Consider the following 17,101-nt stretch of genomic DNA (forward strand, 5'->3'; position numbering starts at 1 on the left):
TGATGAAGTCCCACTTGTTTATTTTTTCTTTTATTTTCCTTGTCCTAGTAGACACAGTATTGGAAAAGATCCTTCTAAGACTGATGTCAAATAGTGTACTGCCTATATTTTCCTCTAGGAGTTTTATGATTTCACATTTAAGCCTCAAGTCTTTGATCCATTTTGAGTTAATTTTTATATATGGTGAAAGATAATGGTCTACTTTCATTCTTTTGCATATGGCTGTCCAGTTTTCCCAACACCATTTATTGAGGAGACTTTCCTTTCTCCTTTCCATGGTCTTGTCTCCTGTGTTGAAGATGAACTGTCCATGGATGTGTGGTTTGATTTCTGGGCTTTCAGTTCCGTCCCGTTGATCTGTGTGTGTCTGTTTTTGTACCAGTACCATGCTGTTTTCATTACTGTAGCTTTGTAGTATAATTCGAAGTCAGGGATTGTGATGCCTCCAGCTTTGTTCTTTTTTTCTCAGGATTTCTTTAGCTACTCGGGCTCTTTTGTTGCTTCATATGAATTTTAGGATATTTTGTTCTATTTCCGTGAAGAATATCATTGGGATTCTGATTGGGATTGCATTGAATCTGTAGATTGCTTTCGGCAGTATGGACATTTTAACTATATTCTTCCAATCATTGTGCATGGAATATCATTCCATTTCTTTATGTCATCATCGATTTATTTCAGTAATGTCTTATAGTTAGCATTGCATAGGTCTTTCACGTCCCTGGTTAAATCTATTCCTGGATATTTTATTCTTTTTGTTGTGATTGTAAATGGGATTGTATTCTTGAGTTCTCTTTCTGTTAGTCTGTTATTAGAGTATAGAATGCAAGTTGATTTTGTACTCTTCAACTTTGCTCTAGTTGTTGATTATTTCTAATAGTTTTCCAATGGATTCTTTAGAGTTTTCTGTACATAAAATCATATCCTCTTCGAACAGTGACTTTTTCCCTTGTTCATTGCCAGTCTGGATACCCTTTATTTCTTTTCCTTGCCTACTTGCTCTGGCCAAAACCTCAAGTACTATGTTGAATAAGAGTGGCAAGGGGCTGGCCTGCTGATGTAGTGGTTAAGTTCGTGGGCTCCACTTCAGCGGCCAGGGATTCACAGGTTCAGAACCCAGGCAGACCTACACACCAGTCATCAAGCCACACTGTGGTGGCAATCCACATACGAAAATGGAAGAAGATTGGCACAGATGTTAGCTCAGGGGCAATCTCCCTCAACCAAAAAGAGGAAGGTTGGCAGCAGATGTTAGCTAAGGACCAATCTTCCTCACCAAAAAAAAATGAATGGGCACCCTTGTCTTGTTCCTGTTCTCAGAGGATGGCTTTCAGTTTTTCCCTGTTAAGTATGATGTTGGATGTGGGTTTGTCATTTATGGCCTTTATTATGTTGAGGTACTTTTCTTCTATACCCCATTTTTTTGAGAGTTTTTATCAAAAATGTATGTTGGATCTTGTTAAATGCTTTCTCTGCATCTATTGAGATGATCATCTGGTTTGGTTTGGTTTTGTTTTTAAAGATTTTCTATTATTTTTTTTTTCCTTCTCCCAAAAGCCCCCCAGCACATAGTTGCACATTTTTGTTGTGGGTCCTTCTAGTTGTGGCATGTGGGATGCCCCTTCAGCATGGCTTGATGAGTGGCACCAGGTCCGTGCCCAGGATCCAAATCCGCGAAACCCTGGGCTGCTGAAGTGGGGCGCATAAACCCAAGCACTCAGCCACGGGGCTGGCCTGATCATGTGGTTTTTATTCCGTATTTTGTTAATGTAGTGTATCACATTGATTGATTTGCAAGTACCAAATCATCTCTGTGTCCCTGATATAAATCCCACTTGATCATGGTATATGATCCTTTTAATATATTTCTGTATTCAGTTTGCCAATATTTTGTTGAGGATTTTTGCATCTGTGTTCATCAGCAATACTGGCCTGTAATTTTCCTTCTTTGTGTTGTCCTTGGCTGGCGTTGGGATCAGGGTGATGTTGGCCTCGTAAAATGTGTTGGAAAATGTTCCGTCTTCTTCAACTTTTTGGAATAGTTTGAGAAGGATGGTATTAAATTTGAATGTTTGGTAGACTTCTCTAGAGAAGCCATCTGGTCCTGGACTTTCATTTTTTGGGAGGTTTTTGATTACTCTTTCAGTCTCTTTACTTGTGATTGGTCTATTCAGGTTCTCTATTTCTTCTTGATTCAGTTTTGGGAAGTTATATAAGTTCTAAGAATTTATCCGTTTCTTCTAGGTTGTCCAATTTGTTGGCATATAGTCTCTCATAGTATTCTCTCATAATCCTTTTTATTTCTGTGGTATCCATTGTAATTTCTCCTCTTTCCTTTCTAATTTTATTTATTTGAACCTTCTCTCTTTTTTTCTTAGTGAATCTGGCTAAGGGTTTGTCAATTTTGTTTATCTTCTAGGAGAACCAGCTCTTAGTTTCATTGGTCCTTTCTACTGTTTTTTCGGTTTCAATTTCATTTATTTCTGCTCTAGTTGTTTTTTTTTTAAAGATTGGCACCTGAGCTAACATCTGTTGCCAATCTTCTTTTCTTTTTTCTTCTTCTCCCCAAGCTCCCTAAGTAAGTAGTTGTATATTCTAGTTGTAGGTCTTTCTGGTTGTGCTGTGTGGGACACCACCTCAGCATGGCTTGACCAGCAGTGCCATGTCCGCGCCCAGGATCTGAACCAGTGAAACCCTGGACCACTGAAACGGAGGACACAAACCTAGCCACTCTGCCACAGGGCCACCTGTCTGCTCTAATTTTTTGTTATTTCTCTTCTTCTGCTGACTTTGTGCTTTGTTTGTTCTTTTTCTAATTCTGTGAGGCATAGTTTAAGATTGCTTATTTGAGATTTTTCTTGTTTGTTAAAGTGGACCTGTATTGCTATGAATTTCCCTCCTAGCTCTGCTTTTGCTGCATGCCATGTGAGTTAGTATGGTGTATTTTCATTTTCATTTGTCTCCAGATATTTCTTGATTTCTCCTTTAATTTCTTCAATGATCCATTGGTTGTTGAGTAGCATGTTGTTTAGTCTCCACTTTTTTGTGACTTTCTCAGCTTTTTTCTTGTAGTTGATTTCTAGTTTCATAGCATTATGGTTGGAAAAGATGCTTGATATGATTTCAATCTTTTTAAATTTATTGAGGCTTGCCTTGTTTCCCAACATATTGTCTATCTTTGAGAATGTTCCGTGTGTACTTGAAAGGAATGTGTATTCTGCTGGTTTTGGAGGGAGTGTTCTATAGATATCTATTAAGTCCATCTGATCTGGTTTTTCATTTAATTCCACTATTTCCTTGTTGACTTTCTGTCTGGATGATCTGTCCCTTGATGTAAGTGGGGTGTTAAGGTTCCCTACTATTGTATTGTTGTTAATATCTCCTTTCAGGTTTGGAAGTAGTTGCTTTATATATTTTGACGTGCCTGTGCTGGGTGCATGTATGTTTATAAGTGTCACGTCTTCTTGGTGGACTGTCCCTTTTGTCATTATATACTGCCTCTCATTGCCTTTTTCATCTTGAAGTCTACTTTGATATAAGTATGGTGACACCTGCTTTCTTTTGTTTGCCATTAGCTTGGAGTATCATCTTCCATGCCTTGACTCTGAGCCTGTGTTTGTCTTTTTCTTTTCTTTTCTTTTTTGTGAGGAAGATTGTCCCTGAGCTAACATCTGTTGCCAATCTTCATCTTTTTGCTTGAGGAAGCTTGTCACTTACTTAACATCTGTGCCAGTCTTCCTCTGTTTTGTATGTGGGACAGTGCCACAGCATGGCGTGATGGCTGGTGCATAGCTCCATGCCTGGGGTCCGAACCTGTGAACCCAAGGCCACTGAAGTGGAGCACACGAACTTAACCACTACCCAACCCGGCCAGTCCCAAGCCTGTATTTGTCTTTAGAGCTGAGATGTGTTTCCTAGAGGCAGCATATTGTTGGGTCTTATTTTCGAATCCGTACAGCCACTCTGTGTCTTTTGATTGGAGAATTCAATCTGTTTACATTTGGACTGATTATTGATGTATGAGAGCTTAACACTACCATTTTATCACTTGTTTTCCAATTGTTGTATATTCCCCTTGTTTCTTGTCCTGTGTATTTTGGTCTGCCAATTCAGTTTGATAGTTCTCTGTTAGGGTTTTCTCAGTTTTCTCTCTATTTATCATTTGTGTCTCTGTTCTGATTATTTGTTTAGTGCTTACCATGAGGTTTGTATAAAAAATCTCTTAGATGAAATAGTCCATTTTCTGATAGCCGCTTATTTCCTTAGTCTAAACAGGTTCTATCCTTTTCCTTTTCCCCTTCTAAGTTATTGTTGTCCCAACTTATTCCATTTTGTGTTGTGAGTTTGTGGTTAAAATGACAGGATTATAGTTATTGTTGATGTTTTCCTTCTCTTTATCTTTAATATTATAATTGTTTGCTAACCTATTCTGATAGAGAGCGGCAGTTTTCTCATTCTCTCTGCCTATTTACCTCCTCGCTCAAGGCTTTGTAAACCCTTTCTTTCTTCAGGTATGAGAGCCTTCTTGATCATTGCATGGGAAGTCTTCTGGCAATGAACTCCTTCAGCTTTTGTTCACCTGAGAAAGTTTTATTTCTCTGTCATATCTGAAGGATAGTTTCACTCAATAGAGTATTCTTGGCTGAAAATTTTTTTCTTTCAGAATTTTGAATACATCATTCCATTCTCTCCTGACCTGTAAGGTTTCTGCTGAGAAATCTGCTGAAAGCCTGATAGGGATTCCCTTGTAGGTTATTTTCTTCTGGCTTGCTGCCCTTAATATTTTTTCTATCATTGACTTTTACCAGTTTTACTACTATATGCCTTGGAGAAAGTCTTTTTACAGTGATATAATTAGGAGTTCTGTTAGCTTCTTTTACTTGTAATTCCACCTTCTTCCCGGGGTTTAGGAAGTTCTCAGCTATTATTTCTTTGAACAAGCTCTCTGCTCTTTTCTCTCTCGCTTCTCCCTCTGGAGTACCTATAATCCTTATATTGTGTTTCCTAGTTGACTTGGGTATTTCTCAGATAATTCACTTCTTTTTAGTCTTAGTTCTCTCTCCTCCTCAATCTGCAGCATTTCCATACTTCTGTCCTCCAGATTGCTAATTCTGTCCTCCATAATGTCAGATCTGTTAGTCAAAGACTCCAGATTTTCTTTATCTCTCATTCATTGTGTTTTTCATCTCCAACATTTTGCATTGGTTTTCTTTATAGTTTCAATCTCTTTTGTGAAGAATTCCCTCTGTTCCTTAATTTTTTTTTTAAGATTGGCACCTAGGCTAACAACTGTTGCCAATCTTCCTTTTTTTTTTTTTTTTAAAGGATTGGCACATGAGCTAACAACTGTTGCCAACCGTTTTTTCTTTTTTTTTCCTGCTTTATTTCTCAAACCCCCGCCCGGTACATAGTTGTGTATCTTAGTTGCAGGTACTTCTAGTTGTGGGATGTAGGACGCCGCCTCAACATGGCCTGACGAACAGTGCCATGTCTGCGCCCCGGATCTGAACCCTGGGCCGCCACAGCGGGGCATGCGAATTTAACCACTCGGCCACAGAGCCGGCCCCTGTTCCTTAATTTTATTTCTGATTTCATTGAACTGTCATTCTGGATTTTCTTGTTAATTCCTTGGTTTTTTTTTTATGATAGCTATTTTGAATTCTCGGTCATTTAGATTGTAAATTTCTGTGCCTTCAATATTGATTTCTGTGTGCTTGTCATTTTCCTTCTGGTCTGGAGTATTAATAAACTTCCTTATATTATTTGATGTAGTGGATTTGTGCCATCACATTTTGGTAGTATCTGGTTGCAGATTCTACCTGTCTCCACTGGGGGCTCCGGAGCTGTGCACTCTGAACCCGCCGTGATCTCTGGTGTCTATGCCTGTCCTTCAGAATCTATGCTGACCTGGCTCATCTCTCATTACCCGCTCACAGCTGCTGCTTTACTAACATTTTCCCAGGCACTCTGGTGGGGGTCCTGTGCTCTGGCTGACTGGCAAGCTGAGCACCAGGCAAGGGGAGGTTGCGCTTTCTTTTGTGTGCATGACCCCAGGGGTGTTCTCGCTCTCCCTCACTATCTGCCCTCCTGGGGTGCTGTCTTGATGAAGACACTCCCACAATAGCTTAGCCTCCTCTGTGTGGAGCTTACCCATGGCTGAGAGGCAATTTGGAGAGTAAAGACCTTCCCGTGGAGAGCCGCACCCCCCCAGCCCCCTCCGAGCCGCTCGCAGTCCTGCACCCTGGGTCGCTGCCGGGGAGGAAGAGGAGGTCCCCTTACCTCCTTCCACTTTCTCCTGGGGCTCCAGCTCCTCCACCTTCAGACGTATGGCTGTGGGGAACTCTCAGACATCTGTTGTGTTGTGTGAATGTCCTCTATTGGTTTATGAATGTCCTTTTCATTGTATCTTAGGAGGCAGTGTCTAAGGGAAGAGCTCACACTGCCATGATATTGACGCCACTCCCAGGATTAATTTTTAAAGTCCATCTACTTCTGGGTGTATACCCAAGAAAATACATATGTCCACAGAAACACTTGTACATGACTGTTCATAGCCACATTATTTGTAATAACTGAAAAGTGGAAGCAGTCCAGATTCCATCACCTGGAGAATGAATAAACAAAATATCGTATATCTGTACAATGAAATATTATCTGGCCGTAAAATAGAATGAAGTACTGACACATGCTACACCATAGATCTACCTGGAAAACATTATGCTGAGTGAGAGAGGCCAACCACAAAAGGATTCCATTTACATGATTTTCCATTTATACAATTCCACTTATATAAATGTTCAGAATAGGCAAATCTATAGACAGGGGCTGAGATGGGGGGGAATGGATATGGGGTTTCTTTTTGGGGTGATAAAAATGTTCTAAAATTAGATTGTAGTGATGATTACACAGCTGAATATACTAAAAAAAATTGAATTATGCAGTTTATTTCAAAGGGAACTTTTTTTTTTTAAGATTGGCACTTGAGCTAACAAATGTTGCCAATCTTCTTCTTTTTTCTTCTTCTTCTTCTCAAATCCTCCCAGTACATAGTTGTATATTCTAGTTGTGAGTGCTTCTGGCTCTGCTATGTGTGACACCACCTCAGCATGGCCTGGTGAGCAGTGCCATGTCCACACCCAGGATCTGAACCAGCGAAACCCTGAGCTGTCAAATTAGAGTGCACAAACTGAACCACTCGGCCACGGAGCCAGCCCCTAAATGGGAAATTTTTATGGTATGTGAATTATACCTCAATTAAAAAGAGGGAGAAAAAATCCACACCTAGATACATCCTAGAAAAACTACAAGGAACCAAGGAGAAAATCTTAAAAGCAGTCAATGGGGCTGTGAGTAGAGCATTGGAATTACCTTCAACAGAGCAGTAAATAGACTGGTAGATGATTTCTCAGCAGGAACAATAGAATTGGAAGGACGAGATAATTCAATGATGGACATCCTCAGTGTGCTGAAAGCAAGTAACTGCCAACCCTGGGATTTTACTCAACTAAAATATCTTTTAAGAATGAAACTGAAATAAAGCTATTTCAGATGAACAAATAAAAAAAGAGACAGAAGTTGTCCCGGGAAACCTATGCTAAAGGAGGTGGTAAGGAGTGTTCAGACAAACAGATAATGCTCCCTGACAGAAGGCCAGAAATACAGGGAAAAAGAAGATTCACAAAGGTGGTAAATAGGCACAGACCAGTAGTTCCCCTCCTAGGTATGTGCCCAACAGCTGTAAGTACATTTGTGGTTAGTGCCATCAAGTGGATTCTGTCCAGCAAAGCAGAACCCTGCTGGTCTTTTTGCACCATCCTCTCACCTTCCGGTGCCGTCTGAGACAATGCTCTGCTTCTGTTCATAGGGTTTTCATGGCCAGTGTTTTTGGGAGTGTGTGGCCGAGTCCTTCTTCATAGTCTGTCTAGTCTGGAAGCTCCACTGAAACCTGTCCACTCCGGGTAACCCTGCTGGTATTGGAAATACCAGCAGCATAGCTTTCAGCATCACAGCAACACACAGCCGCCACAGTGTGACAACTGACAGATGGGTGCTCAGTTCCCTGAAGAGGAAGCGAACACATGCTGCAGTGGTGTGAGTGCCAAATCTTAACCTCTAGGCCACCAGGGCTGGCTAGTGAGTCTGTGTGTCCACGAAAGACATGTTCATAAAAGAATGTTCATTGCACTGTTCATAAAAGCCTCAACTTAAAACTACTTAATGCCTGTCAACAGTAGACTAGATCAATAAATTGTATAGTGACATATACCTAATAGCCATGTAACAGTTTAGGTAATATGCAACAGTATAAGTGAATGTTGAAAACAATAATACGGAAAAATTAGCCAGGTACAAAAGACTACATAAGGTATGATTCCATTTATGTTGAAGTGTATAATAGGGAAAATGAATCTGTGCTGTTAGAAATCAGGACAGTAGTGAGATAAGTGTTGGAGAGGATGTGGAGACACTGGAACCCCTGTGCACTGTTGGTGGGAATGTAAATTGGTGCAGCCACTATGGAAAACAGTATGGAGGTTCCTCAAAAACTTAAAAATAATAGAACTATCATATGATCCAGCCATGCCACTTGTGTGTATATATCCAAAGGAAATGAAAACAGGATCTTGAAGAGATATCTGCACTCCCATATTCATTGCAGCATTATTCACAATAGCCTAGAAATGGAAACAACCGAAGTGTCTGTCAACAAATGAATGGATAAAAGAGATGTGGTGTATATATACCATGGGATATTATTCAGCCATAAAAGGAAGGAAATCCTGACATTTGTAACAGCATGGGTGGATTTTGAGGGCATTATGCTAAGTGAAATAAGTCAGACAGAGGAAGACCAATACTGTATGAGTTCATTTATATGAAGAATCTAAAAAACCCAAAGTCACAGAAACAGTAGAAGGATGTTTACCAGGGCCGGGTAGGTGGGAGAAGTAGGGGGGGATATTGATCAAAAGGTACAAACTTGTAGTTATAAATTGAATAAGGTCTGGGGATCCGGTGTACATCATGGTGATTATAGCTAATAATACTGCATATACTTGAAAGTTGCTAAGAGAGTAGATCTTAAATGTTCTCATCACAAAAGAGAATTGGTGACAAAAGAGACGGAGGTGTCAGCTAAGGCTGTGCATCATTTTGCATTGTGTAAGTGTATCAGATCAACACATTGCACACTTGAAATTTATGCGGTTATAAGTCAATTAGAGTTCAATAAACCTGCAAAAAACTAGGAATCAGGATAGTAGTTGCCCTGGACGTGCCTGGGATCAGCTGGGTGCAGAAGGGGATTACCTGGGTGCTGGGATGTTCCATTTCTCCATCCGAGTGTGGGTTTCACAGCTGTATTCTATGTGAAAATTCACTGTGATGTATACTTGTGTGCACTTTCTGTACTTTAGACTTTAAAAGGTTTTTATAAGTGAAGATACTGGTAAATCTCAAGAATGTTTAGTGTATAAACCAATAACATGTTTATAGCTAGGAAGAAATGTAGAACAGTTAGGGCATGTAAGGCATCAATTTATGAAGTCAGAATTAAAGTGCTTATGTTTGAGGCTCTGAAGAGGTGATCCCCTCTGCCCCTGAAATCACTTTCATAAGCAGTTTTGAAATTACAAGGGAGCAATCTGAGTAAATTTTAAAAGACTTTCAGTTATAATCTGGGAATATTTTAAGTAGATCAAAAATTAATTACTAGGTTTTTCAGTAAAAGTTCTTTTTAAAAATATTGCAGACCTATTGTCTGTTTTGCTACTTCCCGTATTGCTTGGTCTGTTTCTAAACACGACTCAATTTGGCCATATCCCTTGAGAAGTATATGGCACTTAATGTGTATTGTTCCCTAGAGGAATCATGAAGCAAAGAAAAGATGCAAATTTTCTCTTGGGATAAAATAGAAAATTAACTGAAGAAGGAAGAGTCCATAATTTAAGGTATAGTTAATATTGGGAGAAAATCAAAATATATAATTTTCATGCTTATTGATTATGTCGTCTTAGTTTAAATGCCGGTTGTCACTGGCAGAGTTCTTGCTCCATGCAGCAGCTTGTGTGGCTTATGTTTGTATTTTCTTCTGGCTTATATACAGTGATGCAAGCAATAATAATCATCTTTATGTATTATCTTCTTACTCTTTCTTTATTTGCTTCAGACTCATCATCAGTTGGCTTTTGAATTCTACATTAATATTTTGAAAGAAATACTCCAACAAAAAATGAATTGCATTTTGTCATAGTGATGCTGCTGCATGGATTACAAGCACTCTGCCTCCATGCTTGGCTAAACTCCATCAAAAGCGCATTATCCTCCCACTTCTGTGGCCAGCTGCCTAATTGTATCTGCTGTAACCACACGCTGCTGGAACATGATACCAGTGAGGAACAGGAATGATAAATTACTCCCTGCAGGTGATAGTGATAATGATAATTTTTAATTTTCTTCTTCCTCATACGGTCTAGTCTGATCTTGTTTCCTTGGCCGCCATCCTGTTAGATGCACACATGGTGCGTCCTCTTTAAAGAAATACTCATCACACCAAAATACAGGAGAAAATAATTCATTTTTATTCCAAGTCATTGTTCTTCAAATGAGCGTGTACAAAATGAACTGTATCTACCTTAGTGTGCATGGGATAAACAAGCGAAATGTGGCTTAAAACAGCTTTTAAATTAGTCACTTTACAAGTGCTGTGGGTGATTTTCTTCCTTTTTGTGAAATCCACAATGGAGAGATGAACAGCTCATTCTGTAACTGTATTCTAATGCTTAGCAATATTTAAGATGCACAGTAACACTACGTGCCTGTGTTATTTTCCTGTGTACGTCCAAGTAATTGTGGCAGATTCTCACCAAATTACAAGAGTGATCAAACTATCCCGGGAACTTACTGTGTGCGTGTATTTGCCTTTCATTCTCTTTTCTTCTGTTGTCATTCTTGTTCTTAATTACCACTCATTCTCCCTTCTCTCAGTTTAAGGGACTTTATAGCTAAGATTTTTCTGACTGTGGTATAATTCAGTGAAATTTTATTTGTTTAATTGTGACCTTGCATTTGCAGATTAACTCAACTCTTAAGATATATTTGATTTTTTTTATTTTTTAAGATATGTTCCTTTTTTTCCTCGGCAGTTCTCTATGCCCTGACAAGATATATATGTGGAACAAAAGAGGAAGTTAATCTGTGGTTAGGCCTGTGACCTATCTGATCTTTGTCAAGCACACCAAGCTGTGCTCCAGTTATTTATTACCACTGCCTGTTAGTCATCGTTTTCAATTTCCTATGGTGGTTGTTTATTCTTACAATATTTGAATGACTGCCACAGAGAGAGGGTAAGTTCATTGAAATTAACATTTGAAAAGTCTAGAGATGGCCTGTCAAAGTGATGGTAACAGGGTGGGGAAACTGTGATTGAAAAGTAGTGGCGTATTTATGTTCTGCAGCGAAATAAATAGTTTTCTCCCCCAATCAGCTGACATAAGTCTAAGGGTTTTTTTTCTCTTTTTTCTAATCTCCGTTTTAATTATTAAGGATCACTTATACAGCAAAAAAATATATACCTTTCCCTCAAAGTGGCATTCTAGGCCTTGCTTGTGTTTGAGGGTAAATGCTCATTTAAACCAGAAATTCTGTTTGGTTTCTCAGAGCAAGAGTCTTCTACTTTCTCAGTTATGTGAATGCCAACTGTCTTATGAGTAGATTATCTGCAAATAATTTTTAATCCCGGGTGAATTTCTTCCTAACATCTCATGTTTCTGCCTGATGTATGCTATGGCACTGATTTTAGTATTCCCCTCAACCAGCATCATTAGGAAGGTGAATCTGCACGAGGAGTTGAAGATGCTATGATGTGTTTCAGAAGGGGCTGTGAAATAGATGCGATTTCAGACTTATCTTTGTCATGGATCTCTGCCAACTTCTCATAACCAAAATTAATTGTATCTTTCATTTTTATTTTTTGTCCCTGTTTTATTTATTTGTCTTGAGGCATTTATAAACTGTTTGGTTTTTGGTTACCCCAACTACTCAGTATTTCTTTCACTGTATTTCGGGGTGTGGAGTAGGGTTAGTTTCTTGGATTTTTAAGTAAATTTCATAGGTAGATAGATTGGATTTGGGCATTGGAAGGCAGTTTCTATTTTTTAATTTTGTTGTAGACTCGTGGTCAGCCCCTCCTCTTCGTTAAGCCCTGTATCCTGTAATTGTAATTCTACACTTGTTCTACCACATTAGTATTGCCAGTCTGTTTTTTACCGGAGTTAAACATTTAATGTTTCCGTTTTGTGTGTTTTCTACATTGCAGACTCAGGTCACATTTTCTGATAATGTTGTAGGAGCTTCTTTTAAAGCCCAATTTTTTGTTTTCACAAAAGGTTTTATTACCTTCCTAGGATTTCCTTCACTTTCTTTTTTGGTAACATGGAATATAAGCAGTACATAAAACATATGTAGACCTGAAAGAATAATTACAGGGTAAGCCCCCTCCCCATGAAACCCACTCACTAAAATCTTAAAAGTCGTCTTAATGTTTTCATATAGTTTGGCAATTTCTTGTTACTGTGACTGTTCCATTGACATCTTTATTCCTCTACTTTCTCTGAACTCACTTTTGCTAATCTCTTTATTAGAAAATATTCTTTTTGTAGAATTACTAGTTAGGGAAAATTTATTTTTCAAATTCATCCAATATCTATTGATAAATATTTGATATTTTTTATCAAATAATACTACATATTGGACACTGCCCTAGCCCTTAGGGTTACAGAGATGAGTGATTTTTAGGAGTCACTAAGGGAACTGATACAAAGGTAATAGTTGAATCGAATGCCTCTCCATGCCAATACTATGGATCATTTTACTCACATATTATTAAAAATAGCATTATCACAGAAGCTGTTCATTTTTATGAGAAATATAAATTATGGATAAGCACAAAGAATATGAATATTTTGGGGGCGGCCCCATGGGAGTTCACACACTCTGCTCCAGCGGCCCAGGGTTTCACCATTCGGATCCTGGACGCAGACATGGCACTGCTCATAAGGCCATGCTGAGGTGGTGTCCCACATGCCACAACTAGAAAGACCCAGAACTAAATATGCAACTAGGTACTGGGGGGGTTGGGGAGGAAAAGCAGTAAAAAAAAAAAGAATATGAGTATTCTGAACATCATCCACTTTGAATAGCTTGGTGAGTATCTTTCCAAATATATACATATATATTCACAATTGCATAACATATAATAAGTGCCCATAATATACCTAATATTATTTTCACCTAATAGTATATTGTAACTATTTTTTCAAATCAATAAATATTTATCTGTAGGATTACTTTGACAGCGAAATATGATTCCGTCATATGGAGATTATGATTTATTAACTGGTCACCTATTGTTGAAAAGTCTGGGCTAAACTTGACATCTTATGGCTAAATGTTTGCAAGTATACTTAATAATTACCATAAAATAATTTTTTGAAAGTTTAGAATTACTGGGTCAATGACTGTGTACATTATATAAGCATTTTAATTGAGCGCATAACATATGCTTACAAAAGTACGTAAATCATAAGTACAGTTTGATAAAATTACAGAAGGTAAATACCCACCACGTACCAGCACTTGGCTTAGAAACAGAATATTACCAGCAGCCCACCACGTAACCCCTTCCAGTTTCTACCCCTATTGCAGGGGTAACTGCTATCTTAACTTATAACACTAGAAGTTAGTGGTGCTGTTTTTGAATTGTCTGTATTTAAGAGGAATCTTACTGTGTGTACTGTTTTATATCTGGCTTCTTTTTAATACAAATGTTTTGTCTTTTAATATGTTTTGTTAAGTTCTTTGTAAAAAGGTTACTTTAGTTTATTTTCCCAACATAAATGCCACTTTCCCCACTGACTGCGGATGTTGTCATTAAAAAAATGTTTTCTTTTACGTGATCAAGGAAACTTGTATCTGTTTGTTTTAATTTACCTTTTTTTTCTAAGTAGGTCAGAAATTTTTTCACATGCTTATTAATCATTTGATTTTTCCTTTATAAATTCCTGCTTTGGGTTTTATTTCTTTCAACTTACTGTTTTCTTACTAATTTGTAGCAGCTTAACATACACAGAGGACGGTGACCCTTTGTTAGATATATCACAGATATTCTCAGATTTGTTGTTTGTCTTTTGATTTTGATACTTAAATTTTAAATATCCCTTATATTAAGTTTCTTGTTTGTGCATGATGCTTAAAAAGCCTTCACTTCCAAATGTTGTAAACACTTTATGTAATGGTGGGATTTCCCTCCTCCTCACTCCTGCCCTCCCTCCCCCACACTGAAATTTGTACTTACGTGTACATACATTGAAAACTCCAGCAGATGATGTTACAATTCTGGCTTTCAACAATTATAAGTATTTTAAAGGAATTCAGAGGAAAAAGGTAGTCTTTTATATTGACCCACCTATTCATCATTTCTGTCATTTTTGATGTTTCAGATTTCCTTCTGATATTATTTCCCATCAGCCTGAAGAACTTCCGTTAAAATGTCTTCTAAAAAGTCTGTTGGCAGTGAATTCTTTAGTTTTTCTCCACTTGAAAATGTGTTTATTTTGCCTTCATTCCTGAAGGATATTTTTGCTGGATATAGAATTTTGAGAGGTTTTTTCCTGCTGCAATATCTTTTTCTTTTCCATCTGGACCTCCAGATATATATATGTTAGATCCATAGGTCTTTGAGGCTCTGTGCATTTTATTTTAATTTTTTCCCCTTTGTTTTCCACATTAGATCATTTCTGTTAATCTATCTTCAAATTCACTGATTTTTTTTTCCGTCATCTCCATTCTGCAGTTTAGCCCAGGGAGTTTTTTGTTTCAGTTGTTGTATTTTTCAGTTTTAAAATTTCCGTTTGATCCTTTTCACAGTTTCTATTTCTCTAGGAGAATTCCTGTCCCATGATTGATTTCAGCGTGTTTTCTGTTATGTCACACCGGCGTAGTTATAACGTCTGCTTTACAGTCTTTGTCCGATAGTACCAGCATCTGGTCATCTGAGTGGTGGCATCTGTTGATTATCTCTTCTCTTGCGAGTTGGTTATGTTTTCCTGGCTCTTTGTATGTTGCGTCGTTTGGGATTGTATCCTGGATGTTGTGCATATTATGTTGTGTAGACTCTCGGTCATGTTGTGATCATCTAGAGAATGTGGATGTTTGGTGTTAGCAGGCAGTCAACCCAGTTAAAGTCAAAACACAAGTTCTGCCGCAGCGTCTGGCAGACGGTGGTTCAGATGGCAGTTGCGTTTTCTGAGCATTTGCTGTTCCGTTTCTGATTTCTCCTGCACAGACGTGGTTCAGGGATTAGAGTGAGACCTGCACGGGTTTTTCAGGTCTCACTTTAGTTCTCTAAGCCTTTGCTTGTTGCTTTGGGCGTTTCACGTGCATTTTTATTCAGGGATTGCTCCTGAGCCCTGTGCCCATGGTTCGGATTCTAGTCCATTTCTCTCAGCCTCAGTTGTGTCGGTTTGGGTCTAACCTGAGCCGTGCAGTCAGGGGTTGTGCTGAGACTTGAGCAGGTTCGTACATAGAATTAGGGGATCCTCTTCTCTAGCTCTCTCCTCCCCATATTTGTCCCACATTCTCCATTTGTTTCAGAGGTGAAAGGTATTATTTCCATCTAAGTAAGTTATTCAATGATTAACAAAGTGTACTGGCTACATAATAAGGCTATCTATATTTAAGAAATTGAAGATTTAATTTAACTAAATTTATTGAGAACTTGCTATATAAAAGACTCTTGCTGGGCAAGGGGCACAGAAATATGTTACACACAGGCTTTGCTCTTAAATAAATTGCATTCTGATGGGGAAACTGACTAATACAGTGTGGTAAGTGCTGTAATAGAATCGTCTATAATAAGCACAGTCACTTGGGAAACATTTATTCTGTGCTCTGGACCAGCACTGCTCTGGGCACTAAGGATATGGTGTGAACAAGTCAGGCATAGAGGAATAAGTTTAAGAAAACCGTTGAATTAGTCTGTGGAGGGGTATCAGGAAATCGACTGAGAAAAGTTATGTTTTAGAAATGTTGTTATTAACTGCGTGGTTTTCTATAGTAATCTGTAGCTGAGTACTGTGTTGCTTTATAGTTCTGTTTGACAGAATTATAAATAGTATTTGAATTCTCTCTTGGTATCTAAAGAATAGTGAACCTTAAGGTTAGATATTGAATTTGGTTTGGATCCAGTCTATATTAACCCCACAGATCAATGAAATCACATTCTCGACAAAACCAGCAGAGTACACAAATTAGCTTTATAGTGATTTTTCAATAATCAGTGTCCTGTTTTTAATACTTTATAAGCTTTGTTTACTGCCAGTTTTAAAATAGATTAAGTCAAGCTAGTCCACTAGTGGAATAAAAAGGAATGATATCATTTAAATTTTAAACAAAAAGAAATGAAAATTACGTATTCATCTGAATATGTTACTTTCTTTTAGAGAACCTTTTTGTACTATCACAGTAGCCCTTAGAGTTACTTTGGAGTTTCTCCTTTGGGTTTCGCTTGAACATAACTTTTATTTAAGTACTATTATTCATTTTTATTTTATTTTCAGGAAAAAAAAATATGTAACAGTTAAGAATTCTGTTGATTTCATCACAAAAATATTCTTAGTACTTTGCTTTAAAATTAGATGCATGAGATCAGAAGAAATTGAGTTGGCTTCGTATAAAAGAGTATGTTTTAGTTATTTATTGCTGTGTAACAAACCACCCCCAAACGTAGTGCCTTGGAGTCACAGTCATTTAGGTTTATTTGTTTATGATTCTGCAATCTGGACTAGACTTATCCACTGGTTCTTCTGCTGGTCTCTCCAGCGTCTCTCGTTGTGCTGCTGCAGTTGTCTGACGGCTTGACTAGAGCTGGAGGTTCCAGGATGGGAACCCCACATGGCAGCATCCCAGTGGGAGAGTCTGGATTGGCCAGGGGCCAGCCAAGCCTGTCTCCCCATGTGGTCTCTCACCTTCCAGCAGTCTACCATGATGATTTTTCTAATAAAACACATATTGATTACTTGATTAGCCTTGTTACCCTTATTAT

General features: G+C 38.2%; 1 protein-coding gene across 3 annotated transcripts in view; it reads left to right on the forward strand.

Moving 5' to 3' along the window:
- PRMT3 (protein arginine methyltransferase 3) overlaps positions 1-17,101 on the forward strand; it is a 126,270-nt gene that overhangs the window by 94,575 nt on the left and 14,594 nt on the right. Inside the window, exon 14 of one of the 3 annotated variants that reach the window (XR_011495945.1) lies at positions 7,865-8,091. The exons of the other annotated variants lie outside the window; for them this stretch is intronic. The gene's annotated coding sequence lies outside the window, so the exon portion shown is untranslated. The remainder of the gene's footprint in view (positions 1-7,864; positions 8,092-17,101) is intronic. 3 annotated transcript variants of the gene reach the window in all.

The sequence above is a fragment of the Equus asinus genome, chromosome 20, assembly GCF_041296235.1.
Source record: "Equus asinus isolate D_3611 breed Donkey chromosome 20, EquAss-T2T_v2, whole genome shotgun sequence".
In the NCBI taxonomy this organism is placed as follows: domain Eukaryota; kingdom Metazoa; phylum Chordata; class Mammalia; order Perissodactyla; family Equidae; genus Equus; species Equus asinus.